The sequence below is a fragment of the Coptis chinensis genome, chromosome 9, assembly GCF_015680905.1.
Source record: "Coptis chinensis isolate HL-2020 chromosome 9, ASM1568090v1, whole genome shotgun sequence".
In the NCBI taxonomy this organism is placed as follows: Eukaryota; Viridiplantae; Streptophyta; class Magnoliopsida; order Ranunculales; family Ranunculaceae; genus Coptis; species Coptis chinensis.
The window spans coordinates 55549625-55559312 of record NC_141464.1 but is presented as its reverse complement, the minus strand read 5'-3'; the positions used below and the strand labels follow the sequence as shown (position 1 = coordinate 55559312).

The following is a 9688-nucleotide window of genomic DNA, read 5'->3' as shown; positions in this document are numbered from 1 at the left end:
CGCACATACACCTTATAAGTCTTTGGATTTGCCAAGTTATAAGTTGGATTTAATAGAGCCAATATAAGTTATAGGGTATGCCCACGGCCCGCGAGACCTCAACGTGCCTGCAGTGCTATCCCGACAACTCGTCGTGTCTTCGGTGAAAACAACAACGTCGTCGATTTTCGGCACAAGGCCCGATAATAGCATCAATTGGGCCCGGTAATTCGCGCAAGATCATGTCATATTTAGAGCCTAATAGTTTATGCCAAATTTCAACAATTTATAAGCCCCCCAACAAAGAATTGTCGACTTTTAGTTGATTTTTTGATAGATTTTATGGTATTGATTGCACTTAACAAAACTATACAAATTCTCCAAACACTTGGATCTGCCAAGTTATATATTTGTGAGAATGATTACCTACCATTAGATGAGTTCTTTTAGGCCCCACACTTCCTTATTTTATTAGATAGATAAGTCTTTGGATATGCCCAGTTATAATACACCCAATTGTATTATTATATAGATAACTCATATTCAAAAGCATCAATGATATCATGTATGTACTAACTGACGAATTGGTTAAACATCCCATCTGACCCAATAGCCAGTGCCGGCTTGTCCTTTATGTAAAAAAAGCAACCGCCTAAGGCCTCACTTTGAAAAAGGCCTCGTAATTTGTTGGGAAATCCCAAAGTTTACCTTAAAAATAGGTTTTAATTTCGATTATATCATAAAACCCAAAATAAATTTGTAAAACTAAGACTCTAAACATGTAAATCCTTTCCTTAAAAATAGGCCTCCACACAAAATACGTGGGAAAGCAAACTTCCGAAAATAGCCCTCAATTCTTAGTTTCTTACTGCTTATATACTAATTTTTTTTATTAAATTTTTGAGAAAAAAGGCCTCCATATATGAGATCCGCCTTAGGCCACACTTTGGGTTGAGCCGCCCTGCCAATAGCTTGTGTACGTAGCATCTGAAAGACTAAAGCATTTGTAGTCAAACAAAGGAGGGTGTTCTTTACCACTTGCACCACCCCCCACTTTTAATAGAGTTAAAAATGTCTATATTGTTAATAAACTATATTGTAAAAGTTAATAAACTAAAACTATATCCACAGTAGCGAAAATTACAGCAACTAGCTTCGTGGAATCAGAAGAATGTAAATCTAACAAACTACATGGCACATATAAGGTTGTGATTTTTGTGGTACAATAACTAATTACAAAGTAGCCAACTACTTAATAGTTGTCTTCCAGAAAAACAGTGAAGATTGTAGCTGGGAGAAAGCTAATTGGTTAGAGATGAGAAGGGGTGATGGAGGACTTTTGAGTTTTGATGAATAAATATATCATATTATATATATACTAGTAAACGGCACGCACATTGTGTCTGCAAGTACAATGGCTACAAAATATAATATCTTATTTTCCAATATAGTATAAAGTATATATAAACTTCAATAAAGAAAACATGCTAGAAAAAACGCCAATGCTCTATGTTAAAAAAAAATTGTTAAGTTGGTATCAAAAGTTTATATTTATATCGAAAGTTGATGAAGGATTGAATTGAGTGAAAAAATAATGTAACATGCGTAAACCACATTGCAGATTACCTGTATTACAAAACAAATCATTTATGGCAATAACATTCATGTAAAATTTTAAAAAGGATTTGCGTGAACAATGCACGACTGTAATTTGAATGAATAAAATTTTAGGTCAGGGTAAGTATATTAACCCAGTGATACACCAAACATTTCAACAAATTGTAGGTACAAACATAAAGTCAAAGATCAGTTGAAGATAACTAAATTTCTCAAAGAGCATATTGTCTCTTGGTTTTCAATACAAATGCGTAGTTGGAAACTGGCATGAAGTTCGATCTTACTCAAATAAAACTAATTGATGTATCCATTTAGTTGATCAACGGAATTAACCGTGTCGGAATTTAAGGTAGCATTCGGTAGTCTTTTTTTTCTTTTTACGCTCCGAACCTGCATTTTGAAAGTATAAACCACTTCAAGAAATAAGCTCATTAGCATTTATGTGGTAACGATCTGGAGGGTGTACAACATCACAAATAATTCAGGATAAATTGGACTTGACTATTAACCCATGACTTCCATGGTACTTGAACTGAATGATAGCACAATAAAACGATGTTCATCCAACACTTCAAATATTTGGAGAAAGTACGCACATGCCAATAATAAGAAGGTAAACTTTATAAAAGAAATGTATTCATCTAACACTTTGAAGAGTATATAAATCATAAGATTAAAATTGGTGATTCTTGGTAAGCAACTACAGAAATTCTGAAAAAAAATACCCATTAAATTTCTCAAAATGCTTTTTAAGATGCAAAATTAGAACTTGGTCTATTGAAAAATACTGATGAAGACATTCCATAAGGCACAAATATATAGGAAAAGGAGACAACATTATCTGATGGTAGGCTATGATATTTTCAGCAACTTACTACTTACGATTTGAAGTATCAATAGTGTAAACATTGTCTACTTTAAACACTGTCTAAATTTAATTTTGAAGAACCTCAAAAGGCAAGGATTCTCTAAACTGAGAACCCTCTAAATTAGACATAAACCAAAGTTGAACACATGATGAAGATTACAGATGGGAATGGCAGATAACAAAGTAGTCTATCTATCACTGATTGTTAAGCAAAGTTGTCATAGTCATAGAAGTATCAAAGTAGTGAGTACTCAGTCATTCGTTTTTCTTTATCATCTTTCAATTTAGCTGTAGCAAGTGTTAAGTACACCCTTTAATTTATTAAATAGATGACAACAACGAAGAACTCAAATAGGAAAGATGACATATAAACCTGGATAATTAAGGATAAATCAATACCTTCACTACAATAAGATGAGAACTCTTGCATATGTTATTGACAATGGATTGATGTAGTTCCCTTTTGATAGTAATTTCCATCCCGCTTTCTTAAGCATTGCGAGGCATTCATTGTCAACTTATGCTTTTGCATCTTTCATAGCATTGGTTTAAGCATCGTGTAGGATGTTTTTTTTAACCTTGTGTTGCTTTTTTGCATTATGCTAAATTTAACAATGACGAACCAAAAGAAATATTACTAAATTCAATCAAAATATTTTATAAAAAAATAAAAAATGAAGGGAGTAACAAATTTGCGTAGTTTAGTTTTTTGCATATAGCGAAGGCCACATACAATCAATTCCATTCAAAAGAAATATATATGGTAAAGGTCTTGCCACTACAGAAACCCACAGCATGTTCATTCAACCAAATTCAAAACAAATCAATAAATTTTCAATTAAAGCGCAAAAAAAAAGGGATGTATAAGACAATGTCTTACCAGAACAATTAACGCCTGGAACAAAAAGTGATTGAGCAAACAATATAATCAAAGTAAATCGTGATCGAGAGTCTGTGGTCTGGCTTGCTGAGTTTGGTCCAACTTTCAGAGAGTACAGTGCACAATTTCTCATGTTCATTTACAAAGGAATTCAGTCTCTCACAAAGAACAATACATAACTAAGGTCTATTCATCACACCACATTGCTCATGTGAAGATCAAATTTAAATTCTCGACTGGAGGATAGTCTACTCCATGTCATGCATGTTTCTTGGATTCTTCTCCACACCTGTATTCTGTGTATATCGAATATAGCTTACCAAATAATCATATTTTCATAATAATAACATGACTACCAAAACTGAAGTATAGTTTTAAGCCGAAAGAAATATCTTGAGAAGATATATTTAAATACAAATTACCTTGGCACGATGTTTAGCAAGCAACAGGACCTTGAAGCAATGTATAAGAGTTCATACAGATTTACTGCCCACTCAAAACCCTTGAATTTGTCAATGAATATTCCCTGAAAGAAATCGACAATTACTGATTAGCGGATGATAATTCTTGGCTAGGTGTGTGATGGGTGTTGCCTGTATGCTATGCATGAAAGTCAAAATGGACAGATTGACCATTGTAGAATTGATAGTAATTATGATTTAACGCAACATAGATCAAAATATCTAGGATCGCAGGCAATCCAAAATGAAGACGTTCAAGGCAACATAGATGGCAGTAATGATTTTTTAAAATTAGTACAAGAGGTTACATACATAAACAATTGGAAAGAACTCTTACTGGGGAGAAATTTGTTGTTGGCAAGGCGTGAATCAACAACAGCAAATTGACTAAAAGAAACATCCCTGATCATAAGATAAAGCAAATGAAGTAACGAAGTTGAAAATACTATTGGAAAATAGTGAATGTTACAACAAGGTGAAATTGAGAAAAATGAATTGAAATAAGTACCGCTTCGCAAAACTGCTCCAAAGTTTGAAGATCCAAAGCTTGGTAATTTTTCAACATTAACGCACAAATTTCTTCTTTTTCGGGCCAATTTCTTTTCTTCATTGATAAACCTAAAAAAAAATTGAAATTGGGAGCACACGCACAAACAAATCTCTATAAAGTTTTGGTGGAGTTTTAGCGGGAATGGGAATAGTAATAGGGAGATGGGAAGAGGGCTAACTGTTTTAAATGAGAAAAATATTTTGTGGGTGAAGAGATAGACGATAGAAAGAAAAACTGTTTCGAAGAATTAGATTGTATAATTTACTCAAACCTGTTTATGAAGATCGCCATGGAACATTGTACATATAATTTTATCTCTTTTTTGTCAAATTTGGAAACGGGGTCTAAATAATGAGAATAAAAGAAAGAATTAACGAATTTGTGAAAGATAAGTGATGGAGTTTCGTTATTTTGATGGAGAAAGAAGATTTCTTAGTGTTAATTTTTATATTTTAGATAAACTGGTAAAGTACTCGAAATGGTGCGTTTGTTTCGGGTTATTATTCGGCTTATAATTCCATCACATTGTTTTTCCCAGTTTACCCTTTATGTAAAGAGCAAAACAAGAGTGGCTGTCTAACTTTCTGATACCCTTTCGATTTAAAACTTTGGCATAAAACTGGAAATACGGGCACTAATTGAAAAAGCAAGTATCCGCATTATATATAAGATATATATATCGTTAACCAATTAACCTCAGTTAACCTTGAAGTGGGTGGAGACGTGATGGGGTTCCTGGTTGGCCTTTTTAAATGGGTGTTTACTGTTTCTTGACAACCAAATGCTAAAGTCGGGTTGTAGGTTGGTTTCGGGTTAAAAGTAAGGGTCGGGTTCAAGTACCCCGGCCTTGATTATCAAATCCCCACCACACCCTAACCTATTATATGTCGGGTAGGTTGGGAATTGGGTTGGTTTTTCTTCGGTATTTTATGTCGGGTCCCAGGTTGGTTTGTGACATCCCAAAATATATTTCCAATTATTAGCCGGCTAGTCTAGCTTCCAAGAATATATCTCGAGATTTCATGTAAAAAGTATACAAAGCCTGGGACATTCCAGGTCTAAACTTTAAAGTTAAAGACTTTTAAAATACAAAAATGGATCTAAAATATTTTTATTAACTATCAAAAATAAAACACCAAACTCTTGCTAAATAAATAACTTATTGTATCATGTCCGAAATAAATAACTTAACACTGAACTTGTCTTTGGAAGAGAATAAATACTGTTTAAAACAAAAACGCCTAAACTAAGAATATTCTAGACGCCAGATCATGCCAAGACTCTAAGAACGTGCTCCGCATACTATATCGTGCTCACCTGTAAAAAAAGATAAATAGGGGCGTAAATCAACGCGCCCAGCAAGTAATCTCTAACAATAACTATCATCCAAATCTAGTCAAAGAATACTATGACGCATACATATGTGTAAGAATTACACACAAAATACAATCTAATATATTTACAACGATTTAATTGTAAGCTCACAATACTAGCGTGTCACCTCATTGGTATGTAATTAAAGCTTATTCATGTCGTTTTATTAATTATACTTCGTAGGAAAATAACACCTACGCCCTTGACTATACATATGGTATGGTAATTGTGGTCATTCCATCAATTTCAAACCCCATATTCCCTTGGTCAAGTACTCAAGTAATACGGCGGACTTATCCCAAGTTTTCATTTTATCGCCCATACTCACGCACGTATTTGTTTAGGACGGTCACGTGTCAATTTCCGTCACTGTAGTCCATAACCATTCCACAGCCAACTCAAGATCAAAACTAATCTAAATACTTTGACCATTGTTTTGTACAAAAATTATACTTACAAAGTTAACACGTATAATGGTCAGAGAAAAACAACAAGCTATCCAGCTTTGGTGCATGTACATAGGAATATTCATTATTAGTACAAACTTAATAACACAACCAAACATACAAAGAATTTTCATGTGTATGATTAATAACCACAATGACAAGGAAAAATGCATATATTAATAATTTCATTGTCCACATTATCCAAGTTTCTTTTCATGAAAGCAACTCGATATTAACAGTTTTAGTAAAGGCTTATACATTTAAAACAAATAGGAGCACAATAAGGAACAATATTAGAAACATGCATGTACATATATCTAATATAATATTATATATATAACATGGAAAAGATACACAATTATTAACCACCAGGAATTCAAATGGTATGTTATACACATAATTAATAGTTATTATATATCACATATTGTCATTTACTCATGTCAACACACATATATCATAGATTCAATGCATGGAATAAGAAAACAAAGATGAGGTTTAGCATATGCGTCATCATTCAAAGGACACCCAAGTTGATGAACAAGGATAGAACATCGACAGTCAATACTCATATCACACAATCACAATACTCTTGATCTGTTATTCATACTCAGCAACATCTAATAAGATTTAACCACTACTTAGAAGATGGAGCTAGTTTCAGTTACAATTAACAATATAACGATAAACTAGGTTTATTAATACAATTTCAGTAAGTTATGATTAACACTGTAACTTTACATAATATTGCTAAATCAATCGTACGAGAATTCAATTATAGAGTGGAATTCTAAGACTAGAAAAGAAAGGTAGTGCAAGTAGAGAAACTTGCCTGATCGTCGACGGTCGAAAACTTGTCAAACAACTAGAAGCAAAAGGAAGATATATCTCTCTGCCCACTCAAAGCTAAAGCCTGCGTCTCCTACTCCTGAGCAACCTTATGTTCTTTCCTTTATTGTTTTGTTTTTATCTCTACTCTAAACCCTAATTAAGATTAATATTTATCTTATCTCATGAAGAGTTCTACAAAGTTTGGAGACTAGTAGTTCACCGACTGTGTTATTTCCACGTGGCTCTAAACTATCACATAGGCTTGGGCCTTAAAAGAATATTAAGGACATGCAATAGGCCCAAAGCATTATATTATTATACAAAAGACAACAGGTTGTTACTCGGTCCAAATGCACACCCCTAATGTAGCCATAGTTAAGGATTTCAAAATCTTTGGAATTCCGGAAATCCCAAAAACTGAAATTCCGGAAGGTATTCGGATATATTCTGAAAATATTTCGGCCCTATTATGTTATTCTTTCCGATTTTGTCAAAAATCAAAATATTTGGCGGAATTCTGACATCTCGTTCGAAATCGTGAAGTATGAGCATAGGTCTAAAGCTAAAAATTGTGTTCTTAGAGCAGTCCCAATGCAAGCCGCTTTGATCAGAAGCTTGTTACTTCCACATGGGCGCCATATAGGACTATTTCCCCTCATAGCTACCTTGCTAGTGAAAAGCTTTTAGGGGTTGCCCAATGTAGAGGTGACTTTAAATTTCGAACAGAATGTTTCATTCTGTCTAAATGTAAAAAAACGAAAAAAATATCGAAAAAATGACCAGATGGAATGAAACATCCCGTCCGAACTAAACAAAAAAAAAACTGAAATAAAATCGAAAAAACACGCAAGATGGAATAAAACATTCCATCCAGAAAAAATAAAAAAAAACTAAAAATTTCAAAATAACACACGAGACGGAATAAAAGGTTTCGCCAGAAGCTCACAACTCGGTAACAATCTTAGTAGCAAGTGCTACTCTCATTGTTACTTGTGAAAAGTTACCCTCATTGTCACCCTTTCATTGGGCCATCGTTTTTTGGTCAGCCAAGAGTGACAAGTTGTTATTTCCGCTCAAAGTTGGTTGCATGCAAGCAACTTTTTTCACCTCCATGTAGGACTATTTCCCCTCTTTGCTACTTTTGTGGTGAAAAACAAGAAAAGGTTGTCCAATGCATAAGTGACTTTAAACCTCGGACGGAATGTTTGATTTCGTCTGAATGTAAACATCGAAAAAACGTGCCAGACGGAATGAAATATCCCGTCTGAACGTCTGAAGTTTTAAAAAAAACCGAAAATAAGTCGAAAAAACACGCGACACGGAATGTTTTCTGAAAAAAAAAAAAACACACGAGACGGAATAAAACATTCCAGTCAAAGCTCACAACTCAGTGAAAATCTCAATAGCAAGTGCTACCCTCGTTGTGACTTAGTTACAAGTCACCGACTTTGTCACACTTGCATTGGGCAAGGGTTTTTTGGTATTCAAAGGTGAAAACTCTCAAAATTTCCCCTCATAGGGACTTGCATTGGGAATGCTCTTAGTAGGGCTATATAACGCGTGAATGCGTGATTCACTACGAGTGCAAAGCACAGATATGCTACTAAGCAAATCTTACCTTAGCATTTCCTACCTTTTTTTTCCTCAGTGTATTGACAATCACCCCCTACAGATTTACTAGCCTGTACTAGAAGTTGTTGGTGCTGCCATGTTGCTACCGGCGACAACCAGGTATGAATATTTTATGTTGAAATTGAGATCAAATTTTTATGTTCATTCCAAAAGTAAAATTTAAGATTGATATCGATTTATGTTCAACAATTGATTTGATGCAGATTTGGTGGATACGACCCTATACTTAATAGAAAAAAATGATAATAATAACAAAAGGTTGAAGAAAATATTACCACCGAGGCCACCACGGGTGGAAATCGAAATTTTCGGTCAAGCAATTGGACCGATAGAGAACTAGGCATCAGTGACAGGATAAAAGAGTGGGCTTACGGCCGTCTCAGTCTTCGTAGAAAAAGTGGAAATAGGAATGATGTTATCCGAGGACTATTGGATGACTGGACTATAGACAGTAACACTAAGTCTTCTCGGAGCTTACAGCAAGTAGAATTTGTTAGAAAAATGGATTTGCACAAATCCATTGAGATATGAATGAGTAATTTGTCTCTCAAGTTACTCCACTTGAGATGAAATGGTTTCACTTTAAATAGTGACAGTGCATTATGCCGAAAATGTGCGATCTTTCGAAATAGGCATTGGTTCGTAACAGTGTTTTATGCCAAAAAGATGTGACTTTTCGAAATAGGCACTGGTTTGAAACAGTGCTTTATGCCGAAATGGTATATCCTTTCGAAACATGTGACTTTTTAAAGAAGGGCCTAACTTTTTCAAAAAGCCACTGTGTTGTTTCGAAAAAATACTTCTCACCTATAAATAGTAGATGAATTTGGAGAGAAAGACACACCATATTATACATTTATGATCTTTCTCTTCTCCTTCTGTTCTTTTAGTCAAATACTATGTTATATTCGTTGATTCTATAGAATTGAAGTGCTAGCTTTCTATAGAAGGAAATTCATTCTATCTTAGGACACAATTTCTTATCAACCTTCAAGCACCGTGAGGGGGAAAATCTGTCTTAAGGACATAGTGTTTCTACACTAGGCTCAGATT

General features: G+C 34.2%; 1 long non-coding RNA gene across 1 annotated transcript; it reads right to left on the bottom strand.

Moving 5' to 3' along the window:
- Nucleotides 1–3261: 3261 nt before the first annotated feature.
- LOC147476794 (uncharacterized) lies at nt 3262–7166 on the bottom strand. Its single transcript, XR_015209027.1, has 5 exons — nt 7005–7166; nt 4314–5672; nt 4143–4207; nt 3767–3870; nt 3262–3640 (listed from the first exon to the last, which is right to left on the bottom strand). It is a non-coding gene; the product is annotated as an uncharacterized LOC147476794 (long non-coding RNA).
- Between the last annotated feature and the right edge of the window lie 2522 nt (nt 7167–9688).